This window comes from Procambarus clarkii, chromosome 3, assembly GCF_040958095.1.
Source record: "Procambarus clarkii isolate CNS0578487 chromosome 3, FALCON_Pclarkii_2.0, whole genome shotgun sequence".
NCBI lineage: Eukaryota > Metazoa > Arthropoda > Malacostraca > Decapoda > Cambaridae > Procambarus > Procambarus clarkii.
This window is the reverse complement of record NC_091152.1, coordinates 26605630-26631519: the sequence shown is the minus strand read 5'-3', so window position 1 is coordinate 26631519 and position 25890 is coordinate 26605630.

The following is a 25890-nucleotide window of genomic DNA, read 5'->3' as shown; positions in this document are numbered from 1 at the left end:
ATTGTTAAGCCTTTTGCTTGTGACTTGTTTTGTAAGCCTAGGACAGTGGGTGTTATAAAGGCTAAGAGTTGTTTGTAGAAAAGATTGCACTGCTAGGTTGATGTCCCCTATGTTACCTAACTCGGACTCCCAATTGACATTATCAGCAGCAGTTATAAAATTGTTTATAGCAGTTTCATTGTGCAGCCTAAAGCTTAACTCCCTTGTTTCTAGAGGTGGTTTGCTAATGTTAGTTAAGAGAAATGTGGGGTAATGGTCTGTAGTGCTATCGGTGATTATACCTGAAGTAAGCGGAGAGGTTATGATGGTCCAGATGTGATCTAGAGTCGTGGCAGTGCTATCAGTGATTCTAGTAGGTCTAGTGATTAAGGGTATGAGGAAGCAGGAATTCATATAGTTGAGGAAGCTAACAGCAGTAGGGTGTTCTGGCTCGCAGAGGTCAATATTAAAGTCCCCTGCGATAATTAGGTGGTTTTTGTTCAGTCTGTTATCAAGTATTAGATTTCTAAGGTTTGAGTTGAATTCAGACACATCAGTGTTGGGAATTCTATAGACTGCACCCACAGACAGGACAGACTCGGCACCCTTGACTCTGAAGCTGGCGAAGATATACTCCCCATAGCAGTCTCTAGTTCTAATTTCTTTTAAGCATGTTAGTTCTTGGTGGTAGTAAAGAGCAGTGCCACCACCTCTCTGAAGTTGACGACAGTTGTGAATTGCTGAGTAGTTAGGCATGTTAAAGAGTTGAGTAGTATCCTCTTTCAACCATGTTTCAGTAAGTATAATAAAAGAGAATTTGTTGCCAATAGTTTCAATCAAGGCACTAACATCATCGAAGTGTTTACCTAGGGATCTAACGTTCAAATTGATTACAGAGATATTGTGATTATGAGTTAATACATTGTTTACATCATGTGCTGCAAAATATCTGCAATTTAGATCATTAAAGTGATTATTGTCATAGATAGTGGATAAGAGGTTAAGTTCTGGGTCTATACTTGTCTGCATAAAAAAAGCTGATTGCAGGAAAAACAAGGAAAGAAAGGCAAATTACAAGGTAGAAATAAGCTATAAAATAGGGAAAAATATATACACAATACTGTACAAAACAAGCACAAAAGGGGCTTACAGGGGTACAATGGAGTAAGGGAGTATGGCTAGGCTAGGCAACCTAGGTAATAAAAGAGATTAAAGAAAAAACATATAAACATGGACTATACAAAACACAAGATATAGAAATACAAAACAAAAAAATATAAGCAAGACTAAGCAATACAAAAAACAAATTGAGCAAAAATGAAAAAAATGAGGTAGATTGCTTACGAGTACTCTCAGGTACACTGTAAGTAACAATTTGCAATTCGAGATGCAGGCAAAGCCAGGGGTACAATGGAGTAAGGGAGCATGGCGAGGCTAGGCAACCTAGGTAATAAATGAAATCAAAGAAAAGTTGAATAATAAACATAGGCAAATTTAAGCTAATGATTAATAACTATAGATAGTTCAGTTATGACTGTATAATTAAAAAGACCTGAAGAACTACTTAATGCACTCAATTAAATAATTTCGGTAAATGACTAGGTAAGAGTAAGTTAAAAATTAAGTCAGAAAATGAAACAAGGAGACTTAGGATACCTAGCCCCACTAGTTGACAAGGGGGTTAATTAAGTTAATTCATTGGGAGTGATAATATGGTGAGGCAAACCACATTGGGAGAGGAAAGTGTTGAGGTTTTCTTCTCTAGTAATTGTGAACATTTTGCCCTCTGCGGTTTTTCTCACCTTTATCAGACCATCTCTAACGAAGCACTGATGAATCGCATCTGGGTTTTGTTGACGGATTTGACGCAGGCGGTAGAGGAGTTGCTGTCTGTTCCTGGTCAAGCACTCGTTGATGTATAATCCCTTCCGTTGGGATGCAGCTGTCCGGACTAGATGGGATTTCGTGAACTGGGAAGACAGCTTCAGGCGAATTTTCCGTTGGTTTTGACCTGATGGATTCTTTTTGCCTACTCTGTAGGCAGCAATAACGTCAGTTTTGTTTAGACTGAGCTGCAATTTGTTTCTTAAGAGATCCTGAGCTATTTCGACACAATTTTCACCTTCATGTTCCACAGGTATATCTTGGGACGACACGATAACAGAGTCTAGCAGCTTTTGCTGGTCTTGTTCCTCCTGGGAGACGGAACGTTGGGCTGAAAATGTACTGATACATGCAGTCATTTTGCTGAGAGCTTCCTCCTGTTTTTTTATGGCTTCATCAGTTTTCAGAAGGTTGTTTTCCTCACGGAGATCATTCAAATCATGCTGTAGTTGGTCTTGGCTAGCCTTGCAGTTTTTAATATCCTCGCGGAGGAGGGTTATTTCTTGTTGTTGTTGTTGGAGATTAGCGCGGTTCGCTAGATTCTCATTGAGAAGACTCAAGATGATAGTATTTTGTGACTCGAGGACTAGGCACAACTTTTTGAACCACTGATTCTCGGTCCAGTTAGTGAATTCCGGTGAGGGACCGGAAGCTCGCTTGAGTTGCTTATACTGGGATGCTAGCATGTTCATAGGAGAGGGTTGAGAGGACTCTGCTCTCTTGCTCAATGGGGTGGAGGGGAGGGAAGCCCCACCACCCCGGACCCCAGAGCTTCCAGACGGAGAAACACGGATATTGTTAGAGTTGGCCGGGATGGATGCCTTGTTAAGGGGTTTGTTGCCCTTATTTCCCTGCACAGTCACATTTTTAGGAGACATGATTGGTTAGAATGGACTGGGGGTATATGTTGTGAAGAAACTTGCGTCAGGCAGCGCGGTGGCGGCAGCATGCACTGGTACTCACAGCCGTAGAGGATTGTTTTGAAACTTATTTGAGATGGAATGAGTTGATTTTGGTCGGTTACTTTGGTTTTGCTATAACATGCTTGGACTCCATGTACTTAGCTGCCTGTGGGTGGCGGTCTACATCATCTGGCGTAAGTTTAAGAGCTGATATACAGCTTAGAGTGAGGAGCGTAGCGTGCACGTATACTACGTAGCGTATGACGTAGCATATCAATTACCTGAGGTTCGTCTACCTACTTTAGACTTACATTTGCAGGGCTGCATGAAGAAAATTGGGACACATTTTGGACTTCATTTGAAGTTCATATACACAGAACTTCTCTTGACAGAATTTCTAAATTCTCATACCTGATTAGTCTTCTCAAAGGGGAGGCTAAAAAGGTCATAAATAACCTAGCTCTCACTGAGAGTAATTATGAGGAAGCTATAAAACTGCTAAAGTTGAACTATTGCAACAAGGAGTTGAGTACAGCTAACCTTTATTACCAGTTGCTGGATCTGAATGCACCAAGTAACAGACCAGACTCACTACAAAGCTTCAGGCTAGAAGTAGAGTCTCTAGTGAAGGCCTTAGGTACTAAAGTTGATGTACCCGCCTCAGAATGGTCAATCAAGTTACTTTTGCAGAGGAAATTGCCTCGAAATATCTTAGCAGAAATCTGCTCACACTATAAAACCGAGTTTCTCACTCTCGAGCAAATGTTCGAGGGATTGAGAGTAACGGTTAACAGGTTGAAGACTCATGATAAGATTAAACCTGAGTCTAAACCACCTAACATTGACAACTCAGTCAAAACCAAATCGACTTTGAATAAGTCCAATATTTTCAAACCTAAGACTACTCCATCCACTGGAAAAAGGAGTGGTAGTGTAGGTATTTATTCTGTTTCTCCCTCTGACGTTACAACTGATATGTTTACTAAAAGGACAAATTCAGCCAGAGAGAGAAAGTGTCTGGTCTGTGATCAAGAACATGTCACCTACAAGTGCACTGTTTATCCTAACCTTAATACCAGGATTAAACGGCTACAAGAATTACACAGGTGCACCAAGTGCATGGGTTCTCATGATCCCAGTAAATGTGTAGTGCAGCTACGGTTATGCAGTAGATGCAACAAAGGTGTACATCATTATGCCTTATGTAGAAACACTTCTGCACAATCTATGACACCTGGGGAGAATTCTATGAATTCTACCACAGTACAATATTGCAAGGTACATCAAGAAATAAATGTACTTGCTACTGAGTCAAGCAATAATACCACTCTGCCTACAGCTCAACTCAAACTAATTGACAGGAAATCTAGAGTTAACACTAGAGGTGTCTTTGATCAAGGATCACAGAAAACCTTCATCACACAACAATTAGTCGAGCAGTTAAAATTAAAACCTGCCAAAAGTGAGACTGAATATTTCTGGATTCTTGACTAATAGTGGACCTCGTGAATACCAAGTAGTCAAGGTGTTAGTGAGACTTGGATCTTCCACTAGTCCAATACAAGCGGTAGTAATAGATAAACTTCCTTCAGACCTGCAGGTCACAGGACTAGCTCGCACTGTGAGATATCTTAAACGAAACCGCATGAGGCTAGCAGATTACAAAATAAATTCTGACTGCCTCACAGATGTTGGTATACTTATAGGCGCTGACCATTATTATAAATTTATAACGGGATGCACCAGACAACATGGAATGAATTTGTTGTCATCTGCTGGAGGCAAGTTGCTTACTGGACCGGTTGCAGCTGGCAATCCCAATTGTTATGGCCGAAGAGGAGGAGGACGAGGGAGGGAATCAGTAATAGCAAAAATCCGTCTTGGATACAAATATCCTTGGAGGTATGGAACGGAAACAACAGTTGATCAGTGAAGTTGCAGAATCTGTGGGGAGAGTGACGGACACCACCTTGACCACTATCTACGTGAATGTGAACACCTGAGAGATATCAGAAATATGTGTAGAATAATAAACCCCACATTGTTTGTGTTAGGAAAACACTATTTGTCAAATATTGATGCTGTTCTTAAAAGATTTCCCCATTTTGTACCCGCAAGATAACGTAAGCTTTTAAGGGTTGATAGATGTTAATCTTCTTGTTTGAGGAGCTGTTCACTTGAGACAGTTAAGCAAGTCCCAGCTGTGTCTGGGTACAAGTGACAGGATGAACAACCCAGCGGGTTTTCTTCCTATTGGGGAGTGTTGTACATGCTGCTATGGCGGTGTGTCCACTCACAAGATGAGTGGCGCTGCCCAATAAACTCGCCCCTCAGGGCAAAATTTAAAATTTAAAAATTAAGCCTATTATAGCTCTGACTAAGAGCAAATAATTTCCCATCCAATTTGAGTAGTCATGATGATGCTATGTTGTGATGTCAAGTAACAAATCAATTACAAGTCACAATGACCCAAGACATTCACCTCACAGTGGATTCTCAGTTACTTTAAATTGTATGATATAATTCTTAATTTGTGTAGGGTATCAACTATAACATTATTTCATCTAGAGCATCTATGAGTTTGCAAAACTTTAAGACTAAGTAACATAATCGTTACATGTCATCGCAACACTAGTCAAGGAGTATATTGTAGGCTTTAGTAGTCATTAACTTTAGATGATTCACAATTCCATGTTTTCCATTTAACATGAGTTCCTTTACAAGACTTAAATTCTTGTATGTCCTTGACAATTACTGGACGTCCGTTATGTGTGTACTAATGTACTAACATACTAACATTATTATTAACTTTGGGATAGGTACGTCAGTGCTCAGCATTGCACTGCGACCCGAGTTTTCTCCCCCCAGAGTTATGTTGGAAATTTCCAACACTAATAAACTACTATTGTATTACAATAAATCATCATTATATACTAACTACAGTAGTTATTAATTTCACTAATGGTAGTGTAAACATAAATTAAACCATTTCATCTGCATATTAGTGCTAGAATTCTCATGAAATCGAGTAGCAACATTGCGTCAGATAATGTCTAGTTAGACACGTTTATTACCAATGTGTTAGAGAATTTAATGTGGTTCTCTAAAATTATCAGTATTCCGTGTAATAATTACCTACGGATAATATGAGTTCCAATAATCTAAAACCGAGAGTTATTAACTGAAATTGTTATCAAGTAACAGTTTTATCTGTTACGTGCGAATGCTGACCCTATCAAGGGTGGGATTCAAACTTTATGGTAACTCTGATTTGAGTATATCCATATTAATTATTTGTGTGTATGCATTTTGAGTGCTGCTGAATGATCACCATTACATCTAATGGTGATAAAGATGAGCTAGCCAGAAGAAAGTTAATGGTGAAATTCAAGCACTGCTCAAAATCCTTAGCTACTTATTGTTAGGTAGGTACATTTAACCTCGAGTGAGGTAGAGTGTAATTTAGCCAGATTAATTTAGGCTATACTCAATATTACTTGTCAACTAATGAGCAAGTACCCAAGCTTCATTAGTAATACTTATTCAAGTCCTATGAAATTTGGACTTAAAGCCACCATGGCTACTCCTGAACAATTAAGGAGAACCTATATTGGCCTTAAAGGTCATTTAACCAGACTAATTAATAAGTCTGATACCTTGTCTAAAGCAACTCCCATTGATTACTATCAACTAGAAAGATCATTGACAGTAGCTGATCTAAAATTTGATCAAGTTAGATCTACAAACCGGTCTTATCTCAACATACTGAATACAACTGAAACTGATCCTGAGGAAATAGATCAAATTATAGCAGATATTTCTCAGTATGAAGATGAGACTCAAGATAAACTTGACATACTATCCAATATAGTAACAAAATCTAAATCTAATGCAAATAATACTATGTCTCAATCCAGTAATCAATTACCTGAGGTTCGTCTACCTACTTTAGACTTACATTTGCAGGGCTGCATGAAGAAAATTGGGACACATTTTGGACTTCATTTGAAGTTCATATACACAGAACTTCTCTTGACAGAATTTCTAAATTCTCATACCTGATTAGTCTTCTCAAAGGGGAGGCTAAAAAGGTCATATATAACCTAGCTCTCACTGAGAGTAATTATGAGGAAGCTATAAAACTGCTAAAGTTGAACTATTGCAACAAGGAGTTGAGTATAGCTAACCTTTATTACCAGTTGCTGGATCTGAATGCACCAAGTAACAGACCAGACTCACTTCAAAGCTTCAGGCTAGAAGTAGAGTCTCTAGTGAAGGCCCTAGGTACTAAAGTTGATGTACCCGCCTCAGAATGGTCAATCAAGTTACTTTTGCAGAGGAAATTGCCTCGAAATATCTTAGCAGAAATCTGCTCACACTATAAAACCGAGTTTCTCACTCTCGAGCAAATGTTCGAGGGATTGAGAGTAACGGTTAACAGGTTGAAGACTCATGATAAGATTAAACCTGAGTCTAAACCACCTAACATTGACAACTCAGTCAAAACCAAATCGACTTTGAATAAGTCCAATAAATTCAAACCTAAGACTACTCCATCCACTGGAAAAAGGAGTGGTAGTGTAGGTATTTATTCTGTATCTCCCTCTGACGTTACAACTGATATGTCTACTAAAAGGACAAATTCAGCCAGAGAGAGAAAGTGTCTGGTCTGTGATCAAGAACATGTCACCTACAAGTGCACTGTTTATCCTAACCTTAATACCAGGATTAAACGGCTACAAGAATTACACAGGTGCACCAAGTGCATGGGTTCTCATGATCCCAGTAAATGTGTAGTGCAGCTACGGTTATGCAGTAGATGCAACAAAGGTGTACATCATTATGCCTTATGTAGAAACACTTCTGCACAATCTATGACACCTGGGGAGAATTCTATGAATTCTACCACAGTACAATATTGCAAGGTACATCAAGAAATAAATGTACTTGCTACTGAGTCAAGCAATAATACCACTCTGCCTACAGCTCAACTCAAACTAATTGACAGGAAATCTAGAGTTAACACTAGAGGTGTCTTTGATCAAGGATCACAGAAAACCTTCATCACACAACAATTAGTCAAGTAGTTAAAATTAAAACCTGCCAAAAGTGAGACTGAATATTTCTGGATTCTTGACTAATAGTGGACCTCGTGAATACCAAGTAGTCAAGGTGTTAGTGAGACTTGGATCTTGCACTAGTCCAATACAAGCGGTAGTAATAGATAAACTTCCTTCAGACCTGCAGGTCACAGGACTAGCTCGCACTGTGAGATATCTTAAACGAAACCGCATGAGGCTAGCAGATTACAAAATAAATTCTGACTGCCTCACAGATGTTGGTATACTTATAGGCGCTGACCATTATTATAAATTTATAACGGGATGCACCAGACAACATGGAATGAATTTGTTGTCATCTGCTGGAGGCAAGTTGCTTACTGGACCGGTGCTTTTCTAACAAAACCCAGCGTCAACCAACCAACAATCTAACAATACAATAGTGGCGTGACTAGGCTTGGAACAGTCACCCCTACATTTCAGAGAAATATCTGAAGATAATGAGTCTGATCCACCTGTACATCGTCTGTGGGATTTAGACACTTTGGGTATTGTCCCTGAATAACCAAGTCCTGATGATATGTGGACTTACCAGCAATATCTGGATATAGTTGTCTATAAGGACAAACAATACTGGGTGAGACTACCATGGAAGTTGAATCATCCACAACTTCCAGCTAATTATTTCATGGCAGCCTCTCAATTACAGTCTCAATTAATATGGCTGTAGAAACAGCCAGACAAATCGATCATGTATCATCAATTAATTCAACAATAACTCAATAGTAAATTTATCGAAGTTGTTGATAATGATGACCGAAAATTAGGTCACTATTTACCCCATCACGCTGTGGTGAAAGATTCATTGACAACGCCAATACGTATTTTCTTCAACTGTTGTGCCAAAGTGAAGGCAAACAGCGTGTCCTTGAATGAATGTCTCCAAACGGGACCTAGCCTAACACAAAGGCTACATAATGTACTATTACGATTCCGTACTGGTATTTTCGCTTATACTGCTGATATCAGTAAAGCTTTCCTTAGAGTAGGCTTGCAAGAAGAGGATCGTAATTACACCAAATTTCTTTGGATTAAGGACCCACTGGATCCTGACAGTGATGTCATAACCTACTGATTTGCCTCTGTGCTATTCGGAGCGACTTCCTCCCCGTTTCTACTTCAAGCCACATTAGATACACATTTGAGGAAGTCAAATAGCCCTTATAAAACAGAGATCAGTGACAACTTGTATGTCGATAATTTCCAGGGAACTACAAATGACATCCAAATTGGTAGAAATTTACCATGAGGCTAACCGTGAGTTATTAGGAGCCAATATGCCACTACAATCATGGGCCTCAAACAATAAATCATTTAACCAGATAATCGAGAAAGAATTTCCGGGTTATCAGGTGCCTAATCAATTAAAAGTTCTGGGCGTGGAATGGAACACAGGTACTGACGAGATGAATGTCAAGTCAGTACAAACCAATAATTCATCCCTTACCATGAGAAAATTACTCTCGTATGTCAGTCAACCATTTGACCCTTTAGGCTTACTTAGTCCTATATTAATAAGGGGCAAACTCCTAATGCAGGAATGCTGGCAGAAACATATGGGATGGGATGATCTGTTGCCAATTGAGTTGCAAGATAAATGGCAAATACTCGCAACGGATTTCAATCAATTAGGTGTTTTGAAATTTCCTCGTAATGCATCAGGACAAAACATACCCACAAATTTGCACGTTTTTTGCGATGCCTCTGGCAAAGCATATGGCGCTGCAGCCTACATAGTCAATAGTGCACAATCAATTTTACTCACATCTAAAGCAAGAGTTGCTCCAATCAAGAAGAGATCTTTACCTCAAATTGAGTTAACTGCATTGCTGGTGGGAGTAAGATTGGCTCATTGCCTGACCAAGACACTCAATAATATCCACTTTGGTGAAATCGTAGTGTGGTCAGACAATGAGGCAGTCTTACAATGGGTAAGAAAAACAACAATAAAACTCCCTACATTAGTAATCGCGTTAGGGAAATTCATGAATTATCTGCTGGATATAAATTCAGACATGTTCCCAATAAGGACAATCCTGCAGATTACTTATCACGAGGTTTAACATTAAAACAGCTAATCAAGTCTTCGATGTGGTTTAATGGACCTTCATGGCTTGTTAGTGGTCAGTGGCCCAAACAGAAGCCACAAGTCATAGTGACCAGTATCACTACTCCCATGAAAGAACCAGAACCTCATCGAATCTCAGCTATTAATCCTCACAATTACTCTAACTTGATTAAGTTATTAAGAGTGACAGCACATGTGTTTGACTTTCTTGCTAAGATAGGAATCAGACATAAGTTTCCCAATTCTATCCTCTACTGGATCAAGCATGCACAAGAGACATATGGAAGTGAATATGAAAATCTTCCAGATAAATTAACCAAGTCTTTAGGTATCTGGTATGATACCAACACTCATAATATATTAAGGTGTGGAGGACTTTGCTTCATGCAAAAATTGATTTGGATACAAAGAATCTGATCTTTCTACCACGTCACCACATTATTACAAAACTTCTAGTTTTACATCACCATCAATATGGTACTTTGCATGGCGGAGTGTTAGACACTCTCACCGACCTCAGACAGAAATATTGGCTTCCTCAAGGTCGTCAAACTGTCAAATCAATCATTAAGTTCTGTGTAATCTGCAAAAGATACGACGCTCGAGTGTGTCCTTACCCAGGACCTCCACCACTCCCTAAGGAGAGAGTAGTTCATCTTCGTCCCTTTGAGACCACTGGTGTCGATTACACAGGAGCCTTGCTTCTCACTGGCAATCCAGATAAGATACTAGTGAAAGCTTATATTTGCCTCTTCACGTGTGCTACCACACGAGGCGTACATCTAGAAGTGACTTCTGACATGAGTGCCGAAGCCTTCATTAAAGCTTTTCGTTGATTTGCAGCTCGCAGATCCTGTCCCAAACTAATGATACCTGATAATTGTTCAAATTTTGTGGCAGGAGAAGCCTGCCTACGAGAGATATGGAATCATCCAGAAGTGCAGTCTGTCCTGCAGAGACGACAATGCCACTGGAAATTTATTGCTCCCAGAGCCCCCTGGCAAGGTGGGTTTTACGAACGTATGATAGGGACTGTCAAGAAATGTTTAAGGAAGACCGTACATCGACAGAAAATTAGTTACTCCGAACTCCAAACACTCGTCGTGGAAATTGAGGCGCGAGTCAACAATCACCCATTAACTTACCTGTCAGATGATTTCTCACAGAGACAGTCTCTGAGTCCCTTGCATTTAATACATAAGCCCCTTTGATATTCCATCTTCCAGTACAGACATTGATGACTATCTTTCAGGTAACTATCCACAGTCTCTGTACCTAAAGCCTATTAATTCCACTGACGTCAATGAGATAATCCTTTCCCTTAAAACCAAGTCTGGTGCCCTTGAGGAGATACCAACTTTAATTTACAAAAAAGCCTCCAGATCTTTAGCCCCTGCTATTGCTTTGCTCTTCAACAAGTCACTTGAACTCCAAACCTTCCCAGATATTCTAATAAAAGCGAGAGTAACGCCTGTCCACAAATGTGGTAATCTCACAGATGTTAACAACTACAGACCTATATCTATCCTGCCAAACTTGTCAAAAATTTTTGAAAAACTAATCTATAAACAGCTTTACTCATATCTAGCCAAACTCAATATACTTAGCCCTTGCCAATATGGCTTCAGACCCAAAAAAAGCACTAACGATGCACTTATTAGTATGCTTAACTCGATTCATACAGCTCTTGATAAAAATGAGTTCTCTGTTGGGTTGTTTGTGGACCTGCGTAAAGCTTTTGACACTGTCAACCACCAAAACCTTCTTCTTAAATTACATCATTATGGAGTCAGAGGACACTCCCTACAATACCTCAAATCCTACCTTACTGACAGGCTTCAATATGTTTCTGTGAATAATACAATTTCTCCCACCCTACCCATCAACATTGGTGTTCCCCAGGGCAGCATACTTGGCCCTCTCCTCTTTCTCATCTACATTAATGACCTTCCAAATGCCTCCCAACACCTCAAACCAATTCTATTTGCTGACGACACAACCTTCATTTACACCAGTCCTGATCCCCTTGCTCTAAATGCCACAGTAAATACTGAGCTAAATAAAGTCCATCTTTGGCTAACTGCCAACAAACTCACCCTTAACATTGACAAAACCTTTTATATTCTGTTTGGCAATAAATCCTCTAATCAAATAAATCTCAAAATAAACAATACCCAAATTTGTAACAAATTAGATGGCAAATTCCTTGGCGTTCTCATTGACCACAAGCTTAATTTCCAGGGACACATTCTAAACATATCAAAAAAAGTTTCAAAAACTGTGGGCATTCTTTCTAAGATCAGATATTATGTACCACGCCCTGCCCTGGTGACTCTCTATTACTCCCTTATCTATCCATATCTCAACTATGGTATTTGTGCTTGGGGCTCTACTACCCAAAATTACTTACGTCCTCTAATTACTCAACACAAAGCTGCTATTAGGACAATATCCAATTCTGGCCCCAGACATCACTCGGTACCCCTACTTAAATCTCTGAATATGTTAGACATTAAGTCACTGCACATTCTCTCATGTGTATTATACATATATAAAACGCTAAACTATAATGCCAATCCTGATCTCAAAAGCTTCATAGAAGGTTGTATCAGAACCCATGAGCATCACACCAGAAATAAATACAGTTTTGATATTCCTAGAGTAGGACTTAATCAAACTAGAAATGCTCTACAAATCAAGGGGCCCAGAATGTGGAATGACCTTCCCAACCATGTTAAAGACTGTACATCTCTCAACCAGTTTAAGTTAAAAGCGAAGCTATACCTAATAAATTCCCTGTAACCTACCTTACCCTTCTATTGTCAACCAATGTCTGTTTTTTTCTTTAAAGAGCGCTGTTTGTCGACATAATTGTATTTGTGCTGCTTTTTCATCTATGTTTTCATTTCTTGTTTTCATTCTACTCATTATGCTCAATTAGTATTAAGCTTGTCATTCAAGTTTATCATGCCCGAAACGCTTTGCGTAATAGTGGCTTTAGGCATTGTATGTACTAGCTATACCTATAAGTTAAACAATCCTTGTAAATATTTATTGTATGTATGTACCTTACCTAAATAAAATTGTATTGTATTGTATTGTATTGTACATGGAGGCCTGCTGAGCCCTCTGATACCTTTGGCAGAAGAGGACCCCGTCGACCCTTCCCATGTAACCAGGAGTGACTTAGTAGAAAGTTACCAACATCTCTCGAGAGTAATTGAAAGGTGGAATGAGGTGTGGACTCGAGAGTACCTCACCGCTCTACGAGAGTACCACTATGGAGCTTTGAGCCCCTATAATAAAGTTCAACTCAAACCAGGAGACCTAGTATTGGTTGACATTGATGGACCAAGGTCAGAATGGCCTATAGGCACAATTGTTGCTATCCACCCAGATCACCAAGGCATCCTGAGAGTAGTACGGGTTTTGTGCCGAGGCACTACTACCCTAAAGACATTAGAGAAGTTGGTACCTCTCGAATTAGCAGAACGAGAGTGTTTATCAGAACCAGCTTCACCAACAGTTTCCGAGGACAACAATTCTGATCCACCAAGCACCCGCCCAACTAGAGCAGCTGCTCAACAATGCAAACGGAAACTACAAGCCTATTATAGCTCTGACTAAGAGCAAATAATTTCCCATCCAATTTGAGTAGTCATGATGATGCTATGTTGTGGTGTCAAGTAACAAATCATTTACAAGTCACAATGACCCAAGACATTCACCTCACAGTGGATTCTCAGTTACTTTAAATTGTATGATTTAATTCTTAATTTGTTTGTGTAGGCTATCAACTATAACATTATTTCATCTAGAGCATCTATGAGTTTGCAAAATTTTAAGTCTTAGTAACATTACCATTACATGTCATCGCAACACTAGTCAAGGAGTATATTGTAGGCTTTAGTAGTCATTAACTTTAGATGATTCACAATTCCATGTTTTCCATTTAACATGAGTTCCTTTACAAGACTTAAATTCTTGTATGTCCTTGACAATTACGGGACAGCCGTTATGTGTGTACTAATGTACTAACATACTAACATTAATACTAACTTCGGGATAGGTACGTCAGTACTCAACATTGCACTGCGACCCGAGTTTTCTTCCCGCTGAATTATGCTGGAAATTTCCAACACTAATAAACTACTATTGTATTATAATAAATCATCATTATATACTAACTACAGTAGTTATTAATTTCACTAATGGTAGTGTAAACATAAATTAAACCATTTCATCTGCATATTAGTGCTAGAATTCTCATGAAATCGAGTAGCAACATTGGGTCAGATAATGTCTAGTTAGACACGTTTATTACTAATGTGTTAGAAAATTTATGTGGTTCTCTAAAATTATCAGTATTCCGTGTAATAATTACCTACGGATAATATGAGTTCCAATAATCTAAAACCGAGAGTTATTAACTGAAATTGTTATCAAGTAATTGTTATCACCTGTACCCCCTATTAGACTATTTTACAGGAACTTCTTTTCCACAGCTCATAAAATGGAGTAAAAGGTCCTGAAAGATATTGTTAAGAGAAACGTTATTCCTACAGACAAAAATCAGAAGATACAACTGACGATTTACTATAAAACCAAAAAAACGGCCAGCCTACTCATTAGAAACTCTCCAGACACAAAGCAGAATGCTTTAAAAGAGACTAACGTCGTCTATGCCTTCAAATGCCCTCTTGGGGACTGTAAGCCTCAAAAAACTCAGTATATAGGCAAGACAACAACAACATCTCTTTCCAGCAATTAACGATGCATAAGCAACAGGGCTCCATTAAGGAACATATAGTCTCTTCCCACAACCAAACCATCACCAGAGAAATCTTAGCAAACAACACAGAAATCATCGATAGATACAGCGATAGCAGGCGGCTTGACATCTGCGAGGCACTACACATCAACAAGTCAACACCAGCAATCAACAGCCAATTAATGCACAACTATATTCTACCCACTTCAAGACTCCGCTCCAATATAGAAGCATCAAGAAATATGGGCCAATAGGCCCTCTGCAATTACTTCCATTCTTACCTTCAATACCCATTGTTTCGTGTTCTATCCTGTGTTGAAAGTTTTGTTCACCTCATCCAAAACTGTTGTATCATATCACCTCACCCAAAATGCGGGTATAAAATGAAAAATGAAAGCTGTTTAAATCATAGCATAAGTAAGAACTCTGTTTAGTGTTTGCAGGAAATAGTTGTGTGTGTGTAAAATAAAAGTCTTTGAAAATGTAATAAGTTATTACGAAACGCGTTCAAGTGTCGCGTCAGACTAGAAATAAAAATGAATTTTGGAGAATTGATTTTTCAATTACCATCAACAGTGAAAAGAAACATAAGAAAGATCGAGAAAATTCGTGTTTGAATTATTAATCTTAATTTTTCGGTCATATTTAATAATATATATATATATATATATATATATATATATATATATATATATATATATATATATATATATATATATATATATATATATATATATATATATATATATATATATATATATATATATATATTATTAAATATGACCGAAAAAGTAAGATTAATAATTCTAACACGAATTTTCTCAATCTTTCGTATATTACGCTTCACTGTTGAGGTAAATCAAAAATTAATTCTCCAAAATTCATTTTTATTTCTAGTCTGACGCGACACGGGCGCGTTTCGTAAAACTTATTACATTTTCAAAGACTTTAGTTCACAAATACACAACTGAATAGAACTTACGTATCTCCGATTTTATATCTACATTTGAGTGAGGTGGGAGGGGTGATGTGGCATTAACACAAGACAGAACAAGAGGGGATATTAATAGGGTATTAAAAGTATCAACACAAGACAGAACACAAACAATGGGTATTGAATAGAAGTGTTTGTAGAAAGCCTATTGGTCCATATTTCTTGATGCTTCTATATTGGAGCGGAGTCTTGAGGTGGGTAGAATATAGTTGTGCAATAATTGGCTGTTGATTGCTGGTGTTGACTTCTTGATGTGTATATATATATATATATATATATATATATATATATATATATATATATATATATATATATTTATATATGGAACATCTCTTTCTGGAACTTCCTGTGATTGCGGGATTGTAAATTAGAGTCACAACCAATTGTTTCTTTCCAGCAAAATGATTTCAGAGAAAAAGACCCTTTAATTCATATCGTCTTAACCGGGAAGTCTTTAAATCTGGTGTTTTTTCTCACCTTCTCAACCAACTTTTAACAGCCAGCCAACAGTTGCTTTCTACCATCTTTAGTCTGGTACTGCCTGGAGTCTACACAAGTGCGGGTATGTCTCACGTGTGTCAGTATGTGTCATGTGTCATGTGTGACAGTTTGAATTATGAGTTATTTATCATGTGTTAGCAAGTAGATAACAAGAATTTTCACACTAGAGATGCTATACCGATGATGACACTTTTCAAAACGCTTGTGCTCTCTAGTGTGAAGTACTGCTGCACAATGACAGCCCTTTTCAAAGCTGGAGAAATTGCCGACCTGGAGAGCGTGCAGAGATCCTATACTGCTAGAATTCACTCAGTAAAACACCTAAACTATTGGGACCAACTAAAGAGGCTAAATCTGTACTCCCTTGAGCGCAGGCGGGAGAGATATATAATAATTTACACGTGGAAAATGTTAGAGGGGCTGGTCCCAAACCTGCACACAGAAATAACATCACATGAGACCAGAAGACATGGTAGGATGTGCAGAATACCCCCGTTGAAAAGCAGAGGTGCAACAGGTACTCTGAGAGAGAACTCTATCAACATCAGAGGCCCGAGACTGTTCAACACGCTTCCGCTAGACATAAGGGGCATAACTGGCCGACCCCTCACAGTGTTCAAGAGAGAACTATCAACATCAGAGGCCCGAGACTGTTCAACACGCTTCCGCTAGACATAAGGGGCATAACTGGCCGACCCCTCACAGTGTTCAAGAGAGAACTGGATAAGCACCTCCAAAGGATACCTGATTAACCAGGCTGTGACTCATACGTCAGGCTGCGAGCAGCCGCGTCCAACAGCCTGGTTGATCAGTCCAGCAACCAGGAGGCCTGGTCGACGACCGGGCCGTGGGGACGCTAAGCCCCGGAAGCACCTCAAGGTAACCTCAAGGTAAGGTAAGTATCATGAGTTGACATGTGTGTCAGCATGTATCACATGTCAGTCTTCTTCTTATTAGATTTATTTTTGATTTGGAATGATCAGTGCATAATGTTTTATAATATGAAAATAATAATAATAATAATAATAATAATAATAATAATAATAATAATACAAATAATAATAAAATTTAAAATAAAGATAATAACACCGAGAAATTACACTAACGTGATATATATCAATGAGAAAATCTATTGTAACTCTGCTGTGACTCTTGCAGAGGTTGCAGCTGGCAGTACGCTGGTCGTGGGTTCGAGGCACCTAAGAGCACCAGTTGATTGTCTCAATAATAATAATGATAATAACAACAATTCAGAATCGTGTCAGAATGTCGTGTTTTTGTGGGTGTCACTTTGGCACAGAATCACTTGACACTCTTTTTACTGATGCCACTTCTGACCCACCCAAGTTGGCAACAGCATCTACTAGGACCAATTAAACAAACTAAGAAACTAACAAACAAATATAGAGGTATTTCCCTTTATACATATATATATATATCTAGAAACAAATAATTACATAAAGATCTGACATGAGGGTTTTCTCTGGCCAAAGCACTCATTTTAAGCCAAGTAAGAGTGCATTAAGTGACCTGAGTGTTGAGAATGTGTGGAGTGACTTACTCTGTAGCGGTCGTCAGGAGAGTAGGTGAGGAGTCCCGCCGTGATGATGTGCAGGTTTCGTCGTCTCATCCACGTCACCTGCAGGAACACAACACTTGTAGCAACACCTGTGACACAACACCTGCAACACAGCCTCAGTGGGTGTTACAAGTCTCCGCGGGTTCTCCATTGCCTCAGAGAAATGATTATTCAGAGTGAAATATTCATAGATTATTTTTTAATTTGACTCTAAAGCCGTATCAGTATTTGCTTCTGCAACAACGCCCTTTTTAATTGTAATTATTATATACTTCTTTATACAAAATTACTCATTTATATATATGATTGGTAACAAAATGAGAACATCAAGAGGAAATAAAAGGATTTTTGTTTTCTAGAGGCTGTTGATGAAGAAAGTTTCCTAGAGGATATATATATATATATATATATATATATATATATATATATATATATATATATATATATATATATATATATATATATATATATATATATATATATATATATATATATATATATATAAGCCTATACTTGCATAAACCACAAGTGAAGATAAACAATCTTTAAAATGCAGACTGACCCCTCACTCATCTGGTGCCTTCGGGAGGTAGAGATGTTTGAGATATATATCTCGAACTATCTACTTCTTTTGTAAGGTCTGATGGCGTAGTGGGTTAAAGCATACTAGTTATGCCAGCTACTGGAAGGTAGTTGTGCCTTCTGGGTTCGAGTCCCACTGGTGGGTGTTGTCCAAAGATTGTATATATATATATATATATATATATATATGTGTGTGTGTGTGTGTGTGTGTGTATGTATGTGTGTGTGTGTATGTGTGTGTGTGTGCATGTGTGTGTGTGTAATTACCTAAGTGTAGTTACAGGATGAGAGCTACGCTCGTGGTGTCCCGTCTTCCCAGCACTCCTTGTCATATAACGCTTTGAAACTACTAACGGTCTTGGCCTCCACCACCTTCTCCCCTAACTTGTTCCAACCGTCTACCACTCTGTTTGCGAAAGTGAATTTTCTTATATTTCTTCGGAATCTGTGTTTAGCTAGTTTATGTCTATGACCTCTTGTTCTTAAAGTTCCAGGTCTCAGGAAATCTTCCCTATCGATTTTATTAATTCCTGTTACTATTTTGTATGTAGTGATCATATCACCTCTTTTTCCTCTGTCTTCTAGTTTTGGCATATTTAATGCCTCTAACCTCTCCTCGTAGCTCTTGCCCTTCAGTTCTGGGAGCCACTTAGTAGCATGTCTTTGCACCTTTTCCAGTTTGTTGATGTGCTTCTTAAGATATGGGCACCACACAACCGCTGCATATTCCAGCTTTGGCCTAACAAAAGTCGTGAACAATTTCTTTAGTATATCGCCATCCATGTATTTAAAAGCAATTCTGAAGTTAGAAAGCGTGGCATAGGCTCCTCGCACAATATTCTTTATGTGGTCCTCAGGTGATAGTTTTCTATCTAGAACCACCCCTAGATCTCTTTCTTTATCAGAATTCTTTAAAGATTTCTCACATAATATATAGGTTGTGTGGGGTCTGTGTTCTCCTATTCCACATTCCATAACATGGCATTTATTAACATTAAATTCCATTTGCCAAGTGGTGCTCCATATACTTATTTTGTCCAGGTTATCTTGAAGGGCATGACAATCATCTAAGTTTCTTATCTTTCTTATTATCTTAGCATCATCAGCAAACATGTTCATATAATTCTGTATACCAACTGGTAGATCATTTATGTAGACAATAAACATCAATGGTGCAAGAACTGAACCCTGTGGTACTTCACTTGTGACATTTCTCCAGTCCGATACATTGCCTCTGATCACAACCCTCATTTTTCTATCAGTCAGAAAATTTTTCATCCATGTTAGAAGCGTACCTGTCACTCCTCCAATATTTTCCATTTTCCAGAACAACCTCTTATGTGGAACTCTGTCGAAAGCCTTTTTTAGGTCCAGATAGATACAGTCAACCCATCCATCTCTTTCCTGTAATATCTCTGTTGCTCGATCATAGAAACTGAGTAAATTCGATACACAGGATCTTCCAGATCGAAAACCATACTGTCTGTCCCCAGTTTGCTAACTGTAGGTAGTAACTAAGTGATTGTAACCTATCCACCGCTGCCCACTGGATAGGGGGCGGTGTGCAGGACAAACATATAAATTTTGACACTAGCTCTCCACATATGTCAGTTGCTTAATTTAGAACCTGTACTTGAGGTCGATCTCGAACCCATTGTTGATGTGATGACTTATATTGAATTTTGTAACTAGCTCATCAAGATTGTAACTTGCTTAGCTAAATGAATTGTGGGGTTCAGTCCCTGAGCCCAATATGTGCCTCTGTAACCCTTTCCACTACCGCCCACAAGATGGGTATGGGGTGCATAATAAATGAACTAAACTTCAACTGTCTGATATTATATAATTTCTCTTCAGGTGTTCTACCCATTTAGATTTAATTATTTTTTCCAATATTTTGACTATTACACTTGTCAATGATACCGGTCTATAATTAAGGGGGTCTTCCCTGCTTCCACTTTTGTAGATTGGAACTATGTTAGTCTTTTTCCACACATCAGCTACAACTCCTGTAAACAGGGATGCCTGAAAAATCAGTTGAAGAGGAATGCTGAGCTCAGGTGCACATTCTCTCAGAACCCATGGTGAAACCCCATCTGGACCAACTGCTTTGTTCTTATTTAGCTCCTTGAGCATTTTTTCCACTTCGTCTCTAGACACCTCTGTGTGATCTATGTTGTTCTCTTGAATTTTTATTGTATCTGGTTCCCTGAAGATTTCATTTTGTACAAACACACTTTGGAACTTATTGTTTAATGTTTCACACATTTCCTTTTCATTTTCCGTGAATCTATTTCCCATTTTCAACCTCTGAATATTATCCTTTACCTGCAATTTGTTGTTTATGAATTTATAGAATAGACCTGGTTCTGTTTTACATTTGTCTGCAATCCCCTTTTCAAAATTTCTTTCTGCCTCTCTCCTCACTGTCGTCTAGTTGTTTCTCGCATCTTTGTATCGCTGGTATGTTTGGGGGTTTGGCCTCTTCCTGTATTGATTCCATTTTTGTGTCTTTTGGTCTCTGGCCCTCTCGCACTTTCTGTTGAACCACTCCTGTTTCCTAGTTCTGCTTCTCTGTTTTGGTATAAATTTTTTTGTGCCTTTATCATATATTTCACAAAACTTGACATACATCTCATTCACTTCCTTGCCTAGCAACAAATCAGTCCAATTATACTCACAAATTTTTTTTTCTAAGGTTGCCATACTGTCCTCTCCTAAAGTCAGGTTTTTCAATTGCATCGACCATCATATTTTCTTCCAGATTATAACGCATTGCATACTTTATTCCCAAAAAGACATGGTCACTTTTATCCAAGGGAGGAAGGTACTGAATGTCAAATATTTCTTCCTCCTTCCTGGTAAATATCAAATCTAGCATGGAGGGAACGTCCCCTTCCCTCATCCTCATAGCTTGTTTAACATGTTGATACAAGAATGTTTCCAGGATGAGGTCTACAAATTTACAGGTCCAAAAATCTTCTGTTTTAGCTTCATATGCTTCCCAGTCTATGGATTTCAAGTTGAAGTCGCCGACTATCAACAGTCGTGAACTATCGTTATCCGCTCTCGCTATGATCTCTCTCATTATTGTTATAAGACCTTCTCGTTTACTATCTAGCTCCTCCTTTGACCATGTGCTGTTTAGCGGTGGATTATACGCATTTATGATCATTAGTTTATCATCCTCATGCCAGATCTCTAGTGCAATTATGTCAACTTCTTGTGGATTGGCAGTCATTATTTCGTTCACCTTTAGGTGTTCTTTCACCAGCACAGCAACGCCACCGCCTTTTCTGATTTTTCTGTCCCGTCTCCAAATTGAGTAGCCCCTTGGGAATATGACCTCATTTAAAATAGCATCTTCAAGTTTTGTCTCCGTGAGTGCAACAATATCTGCTGTCTGCAGCTGTATTATATCACTTAACTCCAGTATCTTTGATCTTACTCCATCTATGTTGGTGTATGTAATCTTCAGGAACTTGTTCCCCCCTCTTTTTATATTTCTCTCCCCCTTTCTCAAATGATTTTGTTGGTTTGCCTTTATGTACCACTTTACTAGTCTGCCTACCCCTATCACTTTGTAGAAAAAAGAACTGATTTCTTCTTCATTCCTGCTCTCATTTAAACGTTTTGCCTCGGCAAGGTTCAGTTTCAGCTTATCTCTATCTTGTTTTGAAAGATCTCGTCTTAACGACCACACTTTCCTATCCTCATCACTTTGTAATTTTCTAGCATTCCTTAGTACTTCTTCCATCTGTTTGGCACCATTTAGGGTGATCCTCAAAGGTCGATCTTTCCCTTTTACATATCTGCCTATTCTCCTGTAGTCGCACACATTCTCTATGGTTGTAAGACCTTCCACGAGGCCAACAATTTTATCTACTACTTTTGCTTCTTTTACAGTTCTTTCTGACCTTGATGTTATCTCCTTTTCTTTGCAGCCAAAAATGATCAGGGACTTACTCCGATCAACTGTGTTTTGCACCAACTTCGGATTAGATGCCAATTCTTTCCTCACTTCTAGCCTAATGTTTGTTTTATCTTGGTTGCTGCAGTGTTTGACTTCCTTCACTGCTTCTTCAATTTTTTCCTTCTCCTTGGCCACTTGTGCATAAGTGAGTTGCATATCTTTCTTGCACTGTTCTATTCCCTTATTCAATGGGAATTTATGCAGACTTATCAATGCTTAATATGCGGATTAAGGCGTCCTGTAGATACCAGTTGCGCTGCTCCTGGGAGTATGGGTTCGAGTCACTTCTGGGGTGTGAGTTTTCAGTCGTATATAGTCCTGGGGACCATTCGGGCTTGTTCGCATTTGTGTTCCTCATGTGTGCCCCAAAGAATGAGGTGATTTGATAAAATGCTATGCCCAAGATTACCATCCGAGTGCCGGCGGGGAAGTGGTTCAAATAGCTTCGACTATCATTTCCTTATGTCCGGTTGTGATGGTCAAGCGGATTAAGGCGTCCTGTAGATACCAGTTGCGTTGCTCCTGGGAGTATGGGTTCGAATCACTTCTGGGGTGTGAGTTTTCAGTCGTATATAGTCCTGGGGACCATTCAGGCTTGTTCACATTTGTGTTCCTCACGTGTGCCCCAAAGAATGAGGTAATTTGATACAATGCTATGCCCAAGATTACCATCTGAGTGCTGGCGGGGAAGTGGTTCCAATAGCTTTGGCTATCATTTCCTTATGTCTGGTCGTGATGGTCAAGCGGATTAAGGCGTCCTGTAGATACCAGTTGCGTTGCTCCTGGGAGTATGCGTTCGAGTCACTTCTGGGGTGTGAGTTTTCAGTCGTATATAGTCCTTGGGGACCATTCAGGCTTGTTCGCATTTGTGTTCCTCATGTGTGCCCCAAAGAATGAGGTGATTTGATAAAATGCTATGCCCAAGATTACCATCCGAGTGCCGGCGGGGAAGTGGTTCAAATAGCTTCGACTATCATTTCCTTATGTCCGGTTGTGATGGTCAAGCGGATTAAGGCGTCCTGTAGATACCAGTTGCGTTGCTCCTGGGAGTATGGGTTCGAGTCACTTCTGGCGTGTGAGTTTTCAGTCGTATATAGTCCTGGGGACCATTCAGGCTTGTTCACATTTGTGTTCCTCACGTGTGCCCCAAAGAATGAGGTGATTTGATAAAATGCTATGCTCAAGATTACCATCTGAGTGCCGGCGGGCAAGTGGTTCAAATAGCTTCGACAATCATTTCCTTATGTCCGGTCGTGATGGTCAAGCGGATTAAGGCGTCCTGTAGATACCAGTTGCGTTGCTACTGGGAGTATGGGTTCAAGTCACTTCTGAGATGTGAGTTTTCAGTCATATATATATATATATATATATATATATATATATATATATATATATATATATATATATATATATATATATATATATATATATATTTATATATATATATATATATATAAATATATAATATATATATGGGGACTGTAAGCTCCAAAAAACCCAGTATATAGGCAAGACAACAACATCTCTTTCTAGGCGTTTAACGATGCATAAGCAACAGGGCTCCATTAAGGAACATATAATCTCTTCCCACAACCAAACCATCGCCAGAGAAATCCTAGTAAACAACACAGAAATCATCGATAGATACAGCGATAGCAGGCGGCTTGACGTTTGCGAGGCACTACACATCAAGAAGTCAACACCAGCAATCAACAGCCAATTATTGCACAACTATATTCTACCCACCTCAAGACTCCGCTCCAATATAGAAGCATCAAGAAATATGGACCAATAGGCTTTCTACAAACACTTCTATTCAATACCCATTGTTTGTGTTCTGTCTTGTGTTGATACTTTTAATACCCTATTAATATCCCCTCTTGTTCTGTCTTGTGTTAATGCCACATCACCCCTTCCACCTCACTCAAATGTAGATATAAAATCTGAGATACGTAAGTTCTATTCAGTTGTGTATTTGTGAACTAAAGTCTTTGAAAATGTAATAAGTTTTACGAAACGCGCCCGTGTCGCGTCAGACTAGAAATAAAAATGAATTTTGGAGAATTAATTTTTGATTTACCTCCAACAGTGAAGCGTAATGTACGAAAGATTGAGAAAATTCGTGTTAGAATTATTAATCTTACTTTTTCGGTCATATTTAATAATATATGTCTACAGGAAAGACTGCTACCAAAATATACTAATATATATATATATATATATATATATATATATATATATATATATATATATATATATATATATATATATATATATATATATATATTATATATATATATATATTATATATTTATATATATATATATATATATATATATATATATATATATTATATATATATATATATATATTATATATATATATATATTATATATATATATATATATATATATATATATATATATATATATATATATATATATATATATATATATATATATATATATACAATATATATATTGTATATATAATGCAATATACAATATATATATTGTATATATATACAATATATATATTGTATATATATATATATATAAACACATATATATGCAGAATAACCACATGTGAAAAATAGAAAATGCTTAACGCATTTTCGGCTAATTAATAAATAAATAAATAAATAAATGTTTATTTAGGTAAGGTACATACATAAAGAGATTTTACAAAGTTTGTTGGGTTAATAGATAGAGCTAGTACATACAATGCCTAAATCCACTATTACGCAAAGCGTTTTGGGCAGGAAAAACATTAATGACTAAAGCTTAAAACTAATGGGTAAAAAGAATAAAATGTGTTGAGAACAAATAAAAATAGAGGTAAAAGAGGGGGGAACATAGTTGAAAAAGCAGTACAAATACAATTACAAATTATTACAGAAAATTACATTCAAACAGCATTGTTTTGAAAAAAAAAAAAAAAAAAAAAAAAAAAAAACATACATGGGTGGACAACAGAGGGGTAAGGTAGGTTACAGGGAATTTATTAGGTAGTGCTTCGTTTTTATCTTAAACTGGTTGAGAGAGGTACTGTCTTTAACATGGTTGGGAAGATCATTCCACATTCTGGGTCCCTTGATTTGAAGAGCATTTCTAGTATGATTAAGTCGTACTCTAGGAATATCAAAACTGTATTTATTTTTGGTGTGGTGCTCACGGGTTCTGTTACAACCTTCAATGAATCTTTTGAGGTCAGGATTGGCATTACAGTTTAGCGTTTTATATATGTATAATACACATGAGAGAATGTGCAATGACTTAATATCTAACATATTCAGAGATTTGAGTAGGGGTACCGAGTGATGTTTGGGGCTAGAGTTGGATATTGTCCTAATAGCAGCTTTGTGTTGAGTAATTAGAGGATGTAAATGATTTTGGGTAGTAGAACCCCAAGCACAAATGCCATAGTTGAGATATGGATAGATGAGGGAGTAATAGAGAGTCACCAGGGCAGAGCGGGGTACATAATATCTGATCTTAGAAAGAATGCCAACAGTTTTTGAAACTTTTTTTGATATAT